General features: G+C 39.4%; 1 long non-coding RNA gene across 1 annotated transcript; it reads right to left on the bottom strand.

Annotated features, from left to right (window-relative positions):
* Nucleotides 1–563: 563 nt before the first annotated feature.
* Nucleotides 564–1,205, bottom strand: LOC147627485 (uncharacterized). The gene is made up of 3 exons (XR_015268374.1): nt 1,132–1,205; nt 957–1,028; nt 564–728 (listed from the first exon to the last, which is right to left on the bottom strand). It is a non-coding gene; the product is annotated as an uncharacterized LOC147627485 (long non-coding RNA).
* Nucleotides 1,206–12,004: the final 10,799 nt, after the last annotated feature.

The raw sequence follows: 12,004 nt of genomic DNA, 5'->3' as shown, positions 1-12,004 counted from the left end.
GTGAAACTACCATTATCCTTCTTGGTCTGGGACACCGCTGTAGAGGTAGAGTCCTTTGCTTCTTCATCACGCTTCTTCTTGTAACATTGGGGTTGTTTATGACCCTTCTTGCCATAGTAGTGACACTCCACGTCATTGTCTTTAGAAGATTTATTTTTGTCTTTGTCTTTATCTTTGTCGTTGTCCTTGGAGTTCTTGTCAGAACCCCCTTTCCCTTTCTTCTGTTGATTCTTCCCTTGCACTTTCTCAATGGCATTCCGGCAAGCTTGAGATATGCTACCCGCCCAAACTTCCACTAAACTTGGACCACTCGAGCACTAAAGTGTCCAACCTTGGTGTGTCATCAATGTAGGTTGCTTGAGTTACATTTAGATTCAAACATGTCGTAGCTAGTCCATCCTGCCTTAAGCCAGCGTTCTATGCATGTACTGAGAGAGAGAGAGAGAGAGAGAGAGAGAGAGAGAGAGAGAGAAAACAAAGTTCTAGAGAGAGAGCATATGATGATTCTTCTTATTGTCCAAACCCTCCACAAAGGGAGGTTAGGCATCATTGACCTTCAAAGCCTTTCTGGGCAATTGTTTTGAGGTTTTATGTCACGATAATCTGTGTCATATGATCTTGTCATTTCACACCTTGCTACTTACTCTCATACTACCTCGGTTCAGGAATAATATTTTTCAAGGTTTTTGGGATTTTGTTTCGAAGCATTTTGCCCTTCTCCTACAAAACTGGACAAAATCAGAAAATTCTAATTGAATTGGAGCAAAATCAGGGCAAGGATGGTGCAAAATAGAAACAAATTGGAAAAATTGGGAGCGATTTGGGAAAATTGGGGGAAGAAAAAGAACCTAGAGGATAGAAGAAAATGAGAATGGGGGGCAAACAGGAACGGTGGGCTGGGGCAGGCTTCTGCATGTTATGCAACGCAAAGTTTCTTTTTTAAAGGCAAACAGTACCTTTATAGTTCCTCCATAGATCATGATTCCGGGACGATTGATGCGACCCATGGCAATGATTGTGCCTGGCATCTGCATTACAGTCACTAGAAGAGAATCAATGGGCAACCATTTGCTGAAAGTCGGCTTAATCCAAGGTCAACGAGAGGGAGAGGGAGAGGGAGAGGGAGCTTACGTTCTTGTCACATCCAGGGATGGAGAAAACATCTTTGCTGCTCTACTGGGTAGAGATGTGGCCATTAAAACTCATGGGTAGAGATGTGGCCATTAAAACTCAGCAAAAATGTATTATGATGCAATTCGACCTTGAGAAAGCCTATGATAGGATACAGCGGTCATTTATTGCAAGAGTGATGGAAAGAATACTAGAATGGCCACTTGCATCTATACTCTCTCCTTGGGTGGATACTCTAAAGTGCTCCTCAATGGAAGAATAGTAGGGGGCTTTGAAATCAACAGGTCCGTCAGACAAGGGTGCCCATTAGCCCCCTTACTATTTGCTATTGCTTCTCATTCTCTAATCATATCACTAGAGCTGGCCTGCACAGCAAGGGAAGGGAAGATTACTGGCCTAAAACTCAAACATAGTGAGCAATTGGTTATTCAATGCTTTGCTGATGATTAACTGTTATTCTTAAAAGCTGAGAATAGCAATGTGAGAGTGGCCTTAGAGATTGTTTAGGATTTTGCTAATGCCTTAGGCTCTAAATGTAATATTCTGAAATCTAGGATCATAAGCTTGACTGAGGACAATGACTTTGATCTTCAAAGATGGGGATGTGAGGTAGTACAAAAGGGTCACATTGTTAGACTTCTTGGGGTACCCTTTGGGGTAGGACTTACTAATAAACAACTGGTCATGTGGGCCATAAACAGGTTTATGGAGGAAGAAGTGGGAAGGCTTGAAAGTACCCTTTCATATTAGAATTGATATTTGCAACTCAGTGTTGAATGCTTGTCATGTTCTTAAGTCCAATGTTAAAATTTGGGAAGTGCCACTGGAAGGAGATTATAGGTCCTATCACGGATTTCCTGTGGAGAAATGATGTAGGTAAGAAAAGAGTGAGGTACTAGCCAAAGGTAGATGGGGGAACTTAACTTGGATAGACAAATTGTTCTCACTTGCTCCTTTGAAATCACATGCTCTAATTTCTACAAAATGCTTTGCAACTGCTGGAAAGATAATATGAGCCTTATGGTTTGGAATGGTGGAGGGAGGGTAACTGGGAACTCCATGCTTTCATTAGGATTATGGTGGACTCACAAGTAGGATCCCCCCTTTGCGGGTATGGATACTGAAGTGGCTACTAAGAGTCTTAATAACAAAGGCATTAGACATCTGGCAGATGGTTGTTGGGACAAAGATGTTGCTGGATGGAAAGAGTTGAATCTATTATCTATGGAGTTTCAGCTAACTAGAAAAGAGAAAGAGTTGATGATTCAGGTGCTGGAGTTACTGCACGGTGAATTATGCTCCACTACCACAGATATCTCAGTCTGGATCAAGGATTGGTCCTGGATTAATGGGGGTCAAATTTAAGGATGGCAAAACTAAAGACATCTATGCACTTATGAGGAAAGGATGCTAAATATGGAATGTAAAGTGGAGTGTTGCTAGTTGAAAAAAGAGATGGCACTTGGTATGGAATTGTCAGGTGCCCAGGAAATTTCAGGTCTTTCTCTGGAAGGTTTGTATGTGGGCACTTCCCATTGGGTATAAATTACATAAAATAAACATGGCTAGTGGTATTTGCCCTAGATGCAGGTCCTCTATGGAAAGTGGTAAGCATGTGTTTTGGGACTTCCCTGCCTTAAGGAGCACCTGGGGTAAAATGACTAGGTGGATACAGAAGGGCTTAAATATGCAAACCTTTTGGGAGGACTGGCTACTTGGGACGTGCGCAATCAATGATGAACTCAGTGGTTTGGTTTTTAACATTGTCAGAACTTGCACTTTATGGGAAATCTGGATCAGCAGAAATGAGATTGTTTTCTTGAAGACTACATGTACAGGATTGCAGGATTATGAGTTGATGTATAAATGTATTTGCACGTGTTGGTCTATATGTAATGTAAATATAATTTGGTCTATGGAGTTGGATTTGTTGATTCAGAATTTGCAGAGGAATATACGTTGATTATGCCCCTATTATCTTGGCAGAGCTTCATGCATACTAGGGGGTCTTTCCCTAATGTGGATTTGTTGGATGCAGGTAAGGTAAGGTAAGGTGCTGGATTGAGAAGAAAAGGCCTCCCAAATTTGGGCCTAAAACTCAGAGATGGTACTGCAAGGAAAAATAAGTGGATCATACTTTTGTGGCTTTTATTGAGAACCCTGTCGCGGCACTAGACCTATGTCAAGGTGTGGCTTTTATTGAGAACCCTGTCGGCACTAGACCTATGTCAAGGTGTGGTCAAAGCATGGAGGAATGCTAGAAAAACAATCTCCTCGGGGTTGTACTACTGATGCCATGATGGAGGCCTGCTTACTTTTGGGATAACAGATCTCATGGGATTAGTCGAGTTTTCTATGTGAAGATGAAAGATTGGATTTTCTTTGTAAATTTTTAAATGAGATAAAAAAGAAGTAAATTAGTGTGGGTGTGGGGGTGATATAGGATAGAGTTGGATAGTCGAGTGTTGGGGTGATATATGTTGTATGTTAACTTTGAATAGTTAATATAAATACTTTGTTGATCCCAAAAAAAAGGGAAGAGTTTCAGGAAACTACCACGTGCCAAGAATTTGGAGGTTCGGGACTCAATTTGGAAGTTCGAGGAGAGGTAGGCCCCTATTACTCTAAAAATATTAAGCTTGGAATTATATACGTGCGAAGCATGGGTAAGTCCACTAGTAAGCTCTTATTTTGCAAATGTCCCAACAATCTCTCTATTTAGAAAAGTGAGATATATACCTCCTATTCGCTTTTCACTCTTAACTCATATGTTTTTTTATGTGTTCCTACTCTTAATTAGAGGATAATTTATCTCTCACTTAACTCTATCCTCACTGAAAAATGACTATTAGCACTTGGAACTGAGAAAAAATTAAGAGACAGTAAGTAGCTAGATCAAAGGCAATTCTACCAATTGGACTCACTCTCTCTTAGGTAAGGATCTCAAACATGAACACAATCAAGGATAATTGATTATTTAGAAATCAAGCTATAATATAATGCAGAAGTGGCCAAATCTATAAAACCCAATACAATCACTCAATTAAGAGCTAAATATCAACATCAAGGGGAGCTAGTGGTCCTTGAGGCCTACAAAGGAATGAATAGAGCCTTAATCTTGCAGTCACACCAAATCATGAATTAATTATTATTTACAGCCTTAAATCATGCATTCACATGAGACTAGCATGTCGTTACACAAGCACATGATTCCTTCATATTGCATAGCACCTTGGGAAACCTTAGAATCCCTAAAAATGGAATAAACAATCAATTTCACCTAAAGCCCCTATTTTTTGCTATTTCTCTTCCCTACACCAAAAGGCAACCCTCAATTGGAGAAATCTAAGGATCGATCAACTCATGAATTTGGCGTTCCATACACTAGAAGCCCAAGGAAACTTCATCTAGTACAAAAGGCAAGATCAATTGAGCTGAAGGTAGGAGAAATTTATCTAGTTAACCCCTAGTAATCGGACTACTTTTAGTTTCTTGCAAGTTTGGATTAATCACCTCTTTTGTGATTACACATTCATTTCTTTGTAAGCTTCAAGGGTAGCTAGCCCCTTTATGGTGATAATTGAGTGATTAGATTTGTCGTATAGTTTTGGCCACTTCTGCTTTGTATTACCATGATTGCTGATTAGTCATATAAGCATGATTGAGTTCCTCTTAATTGAGATCCTTAGCTGAGGGAGAGTGAGTCCAATTGGTAAATTGCATGTGATTTAGCTGATGCCTTCTACTATGTTAGTCATTTTAGTGATTATTGAGTTAATTAAGAGATTAAATATCCTCTAATTTAGAATGGGAGCACATCATAGGTAGTATCAAAGCAGCTTGTAGGTATCTTCCTTAAGTACCTACCCGATCCTCATTCAAATATGTACTTTATCCATAAAATAAATTCATCATCTTAAAACAAGCAATGGGTTTCAAGCAAGAGGAGATGCATCATTTACAAAGTAAAATTCTTGGCCTTAGGTAGCAATTGAAGATTAGTCATGTGACCCCCAAAGCCACATGTTAGAGATTTGGGAAGAATTTTTATCCAACATTGATAACAAGGTCTCCTAATTCACTTGGGCCAAGACTCGACAAATTGGAAAAATGCTCAGTAGGCTCTACTTCTATCCTAGCTAGAGCAAGAGTTGAAGAGACCACCCTAAATAGCAAGGTCTCCTTATTGTTTGAGAAGTTGGGACAAGACTTGACTCAACAAATTGGGCTCAGTAAGACTCAACTTTTCCCCCAAGAAAGCGCAAGAGAATTGCAGAGAAAATGCTAGAGGTGGAATCCTAGGTGGACAAGTGTGTTGATAGCGTGCATGCTTAGGAAGACCCATATTTCATATTGGTGAATCCTACTCATGTGTATTACTACCTAGATGCCTTATTTATCTACTCCCAACTCTATGGGCCTTATGCATTTGTGCCAAGCATCGAGGACAAACCCATCACTCACGTGAAGGAAGAAACACCCAATATTGAGGAGATGGCCAGTTTTAAGGCTCCAAATATGGCATCTTCCCAATACAACAAAGTATGCTCCAGGTTTTTCCTTTTTGGATCCTTTACAAATTGACACTTTACATATTCATGGAAAAAGCACCTCTTTACTACCATGCATGTCTAGTATCAATCTAGAGGCTCAAATTATGTCCAATCTCATGGGGAAATGCTAAGTAGGCCATCATATTGGTTTATTTAGAAGATAACATTTAGGTACTTACTAGTAGTAGATCAATAATGCTTTTAATGGCCATCATTATAGCATATCCTAACTTTTTCTCCTAGACACCCCATGGGATGATGCCAAACAACCTCTGAAGATCCTCCACTTGGATGATGCAGGTAATCTAGCCAAGGATCCCCATGCTCTTCCAGTTAGAGGTGTTAATATCCTTGGAGGTACAACCTTGGGCTCTATAGATGCCCCACTATTTTTTGGCCCAAGGTCTACATAGACACTAAACGGTGTAGATTAATACACACCCCTCTATTAGCTTCATCAAATCATACCTAGTAAGTTCACATGCATTCGCTAATGCTCAATTCATGACTTGCATGTACTAGATGCTTACATGCTTTACCTCAAAATGATGGCTATGATCACATATCCTCAACCCCCTTGGGTACGCTTCCTTTCTCTTTCTATTAGTTTCCTCAACATGATGCTATGATCACATATGCCCACCTCCCTTGGGTACCCTTCCCTTACAATAATTCCCCTTATAAACTCTCCTAGCTCCCTTGTTGTTCATCTCTATTGGCTTTAAATGAAGGCAAAGCTACAAATACTCACTCACTTTTAACATTCATAGATCAAAACATATGGAAGAGAGAGAGAGAGAGAGAGAGAGAGAGAGAGAGAGAGAGAGAGAGAGAGAGAGAGAGAGGGTAGAAGACTAGTTTACTTGGAGCAAGAGCTCAAGGTACAATGAAGTACAAAATGAATAGAAACCCTAAACTGAGGATGAGGTTGCTTATATACTAGCTAACCCTAAGGTCCCTATTCAGACTTAGATGGCCATGGGGAAAAACCCAATGGGATAAAAGCATAGATCAAAACATATGGAAGAGAGAGAGAGAGAGAGAGAGAGAGAGAGAGAGAGAGAGAGAGAGAGAGAGAGAGAGAGAGAGGGTAGAAGACTAGTTTACTTGGAGCAAGAGCTCAAGGTACAATGAAGTACAAAATGAATAGAAACCCTAAACTGAGGATGAGGTTGCTTATATACTAGCTAACCCTAAGGTCCCTATTCAGACTTAGATGGCCATGGGGAAAAACCCAATGGGATAAAAGCATCCATGGCATAAGTCCATGACCTCACAATATAGTACTACTACATATCTAACAAACCCCCCTATAGTATAAATGTGAGGTTTACAGAGATTGCAAATCAGTCTCTAGAAGGAAAGAGGCCCAAAGCTTTGTAAGAGGCCTCAAACTTTCCATATGATAAGGCTTTAGTGAAAAGATATGCCACATGGTTATGTGCAATAGATCAAATTGATCTCTCCTCTTGCATGGAGTCTCTCTTACGTAGTGGTAATGCACTTCAATGTGCTTGGTCCCAGCATGGAAGACTGGATTCTTAGCAACTATCATTGTTGTGCTTTAACTTTCAGTGAAAATAGAAGTAGGGGTGTCTGAAGGGACACAAAGATCCTCCATCAATCTTCTTAACCATACACATTTAATTATCACAATGAATGCTACTCTATATTCAACTTTAGAGGATGATGCCACACTTGGTTGTTTCTTGCTTAGCCAAGATATGCATGACTTGCCAAGAAAGAAACATTTTCCAAATGTGGACTATCGTGTAACATAATCACGTGCCCAATCAAAATCACTAAAGGCTTATTGTTCAAAATCACCTCCCTTGGGCATAGAACAATCCAAGATCTTGAGTGCCTTGCAAGTATCTGAAGATACATTAAAATTACCTACCAATGCTTAGACATGCATGAAATTTGAAAGTTGTGCTGGATGTCTATCCGTGAGTTGCACAAATATATTAGGCATCCAACAGCTTGATTATAAGTGGTTATGTCGAATGGTTCATAGGCATCCTGCAAACTAAGCTTTACACTAGGTTTCATTGGTGTAGAAATTGGTTTGTAACTTTCCATGTTGCACTTCTTTACTAGTGCCTTGATGTACTTGGACCACTTAATGACTACCATCATCTTGCAATTTTGACATCTCAAAATTTGAGGCAAGGTTAGCCTTGAAGGCAGTAATGAAATCCTTATCGGTGCTTGTCATCACAAGAGCATGTCATCTACATCTACATAAAGAATTACAACAAGCAAATTCTGCTTGTCCTTTTTTACATATAAAGTGCTTTCCATAAGATTATTTAGAAATCCTTGTCCAGTCAAATAGGCATGAATCTTATAGAACCAAGCTCTAGGAGCTTGTTTCAAACCATAGAAAGATTTATTAAACTTGCATACTTTCTATTCTTGACCAATTTGGGCAAATCTAGCTAGTTGTCTCACATAAACTTGTTCCTACAAGTCACCATTCAAGAACGTTGTTTTGATGTCCAATTAGTGCACTTCCCATCCACAATGGGTTGCCCCAAGCAATAACAAATGAGAAATTAGTCATACGGGAAGTGGGAACAAAAGTTTCATCATAATCAATCCCTTTCTGCTAGGCATAACCTTTTGCAACAAGTATGGCATTAACCCATCTACCTTTCTCTTGACTTTAAAAACCCACTTATTAGTACCAATAACTTTCTTGCCAAGTGATAGATCCACTTAATCCTAAGTACAATTTTTCTAAATGGCATGTATTTCTTCTTGCATGGTTTTCATCCAATTTTGATCTTCTTGAGCCTCTTCAAAGGACTCATGTTTCTCTACATCATGTAGAGAACTAAGAAATGCAAACTTAGCAATATCTATTGAAGAAGTGGTTCAAGCACTAGATCTAGTTCTACTCTGCAAAGGAGCAGATAATTTGGTATCCTCTTGCAAGGTGCTTCTAACCCATCTAGGCATAACCCTAGATTTATTAATTAGTGATCAACCTGGTTTGAAGCTCGTGCATTAACTCCTTGCAACAAATAAGGATCAATACGTTAGCACAAAGAATTGTTTCATCCAAATCTTGTCTGGAGGTTGGTGACCTTTAACCATGCATCTAACCATATCCATGAGAGTCCTATTTTGTGAGGCAATTGATAAACCGAGTGATTGAAACCAAGTGACACTAAAAATCGAGGAAAAACCTGTTGGAAATGCACTTCAAAGCAAGATATTGAGAAACCATATATATTTAGAGATTATTTACCCACTTTTGTGCCCTTACGATTGTTTTATTGTCTATAGAGTCACGCCTCCTTGTGGATTATACTATTACTTATTATTGACTACATTATGTCATACTGAATGCTTAGTGCCATGCATGTGTTGATCAAAGTCACAATCCCCCAAGAAATTCAATCCAACATTCATCTCACTAATAATTGAAACCCCAATGATTGTATGTTTTTAAAGTTACATAACTCGTGGGGTCAATAAGTAGTTGCAATCAGATCTAATCCTCTTCACACTCGTCATTTATAAAGGTACTTTTTTTATGCCAGTCTCCCTTCCATGCATTATATATCTTATCTGTTGCACATTTCTTTAGCCATGTTTTCCACATAGATTAGCAAGTAACTAAATGGAAACATTAATGTGAAAATGTAATGAGTGCTCATTTCTCACACCATTCTAAAGAGATTCTTATTTGCAAGCCAACCTTTAAGTAATATAATGACATATAAAATGTGTCCACAAACATAGTGTCCAAAAAGTGAGTGTAGTAAAAGGTGTATCTCACTAGTAAAAAAGGGCTCATTATGGGCCTCTTCTCATATTCCTCTTCTACATGCCACTCCTCAACTGTTGCCCTCTTTTTAACTGAAGCTTGCACAAGAGGGACAACCAAGGTGGGAAGCCCTTGCACCATAGAAAGAGTGTAAGAACTAGTCAATGTCATGGGGTGTTGCCTCACCGCACTCGGGAGTATAAAATAGCTCAAACCAAGAGGTTAATCTACCATAACCTAGCCTATAAATGCATAAACAAGATGTGTCACTCACCTCGTTGATTGCTAGTGCTCGGATTCTCGTAGGAGACGATGTTGCCGCATAGCCACACTCCAATCTCCACTCCAATGCTGCCAATGCACTCCAATGGAAGCTCGACCCTCCTCTCTTAATCACACACAGACTCTCTCTCACACACATGCAAGCAAGCACATAAGAGCTCAAGCAAGCAACAAGAAAGCACGAAAGCAATATCATAGGAGAGTAGAGAAGAAGAGTATGCTATTGAATTAGCTTAAAAGAATGAATGGTGAGAATACACAATGACCCTTATCTGGGCCCCTAGCCTTCACACCTTAGGCGGCGTACTTAAAAACAGGTCCATGGCTATCCACGACCGCCTAGTCTTATGCACGACCTTAATCTAAGAATATAATTTTCATTATTAATCCCGTGGGGCGCGCCTTTCATAGACAAGCGGCGATCGCATTTGTAAAATATACAATGACGCTGGAGAGGTGTCTAATGAGGGTTAACATCCCCCCTTCCTCATGCAGATTCTGTCCTTGAAAATATGTCGATGAAGATTGGTCGAGGATGTTGTTAGATGCATGAAATGTCGGAGGTCCTAGAAGGTCTGCAAGGCAACATGGTACCACGAGTAAGGTGCATTCATTAAGCATAATGCAAACACCAATCATGAAGTGAGGAATGATATTTACCACCACCACTGGATAAATTTTCTAGTTAAGACAAGGGTAATATTAATGTTAGTCCAAATTTTATCTAAACTAAGGATTAAAAAACATGCTTCGGTGACCTTAGTCTCGACACACTATCACCTGTTGGTGAAATCATCTCTAGCTATTATCTAGCCTCATAAATGAAATTGCTCAGTGATTATTATAAGGTTTCATTTTGATTCTAAAATAGAAAAGTAGGGCACCACCTTGCATAGACCCAAGCAATGGTTCACATACCTTGTACAAGAGTATCTACGAACCGTTAAGTACCTCCATAGCGATGGTTTTTTTGGGTCCTTTTTTAATAGATTTTTAGCCACAAGGTCCCATCCCATGGAGATCAAGGCTACGGTCCCAAGGCTCTATCACTAAGAGCCAAAAATCCTACCTAGATTGCACATTCTTGTAGGGGATTTTTTTTTTGAAATAAATTAGTTTCACTTTCACAATTCACCGAGGAGGCTCTATTCTAACTAAAGAGGGCACACTAAGGAAGGTGGAGTACTTGGCATACTCTAAGGTCGATCTCAGAGGAAGATTGAACTAGGACCAAAGCCTAAATGTTACCAACAAGTAGTAACTAGAAAATTGATAGAACAGATACCTAACCATGCAAGCATACACTCACACAAATAGTAAATGGAGAGTCATAAAGATTGAAATAATTGCAAAAGGTGAGGATAGTTTAGAATACACTTTTTAAAAAAAATTGTATGGTTAGTTGGATTTTTAGTACATGTATAGTTGCTATATTGCTATACACTATTAGTTCAAGCTATATTGTTAGGGGTTAGCTTTTTTCAACAAGCTCCCTCTTGATATGGACATGAATTTTGTCAGGGAGAAAAACGTGGAGGAAAAAAGTAATGATATTAGCATAAGTCCCCCCTTCCTCCTTTCTATTATACCTTGACCTCGTGAAAGGTATTGTAGGTTTTTTGTAACCATCCCTTCCAACTTTGCTCCATTAATGTTTGCTGGCTAGAGCACTCTTTGTTCCTTGTTGTGGCATGTCAACTTCTAGCTTTAATGGTGGTAAAGGGCTCTCATAAGACCAGATGGAGCTTATGGTTTCACAAGTATTGATGAGCAATGGAGTTGACACTTGCATAGTGGGTCACTCAGCTAGGGAGACCAATGGGGTTGGGGCTTAGATAGCCATCAATGGTATTGTAATCTTTAGCAATGTAGATGTTTCACCCATCAATCACCATGTCTTGTGTGATAGGGTTTCTCTTTGGAATCCAAACTTTTTTTTGGGTGTTGGTGGTGAAGGCTCTTTTACAATAGCTTTTCCTTTGTTTGCATTTTAGCTATTGAAGCTTTTATCCATGTTGATGAGGAGGTTTGGGAATTGGTAATAATTGGCGGCAGTGAGACTAGTGGTATACTTTTATGTCTTGGTATCCAAATACAATGGTAACCCTTGTAGTAGCCTTGAGCTTTTAATAAGCGTTTGGGAATCCATTTTGGGATAACTTGTAATTTGGACTTCCTGCTGATTCTTGTGTTAAGATCCTCCTTCCTTGGTCGGTTGAGGTGGTATGGATTAGCAAATCTTGGGAATCCATTTCCAGGT

The sequence above is a fragment of the Cibotium barometz genome, chromosome 20, assembly GCF_041138505.1.
Source record: "Cibotium barometz isolate CiBa-2024 chromosome 20, ASM4113850v1, whole genome shotgun sequence".
NCBI lineage: Eukaryota > Viridiplantae > Streptophyta > Polypodiopsida > Cyatheales > Cibotiaceae > Cibotium > Cibotium barometz.
Note: the sequence above shows the minus strand (reverse complement) of the source record. Positions and strands in the feature narration are given on the sequence as shown.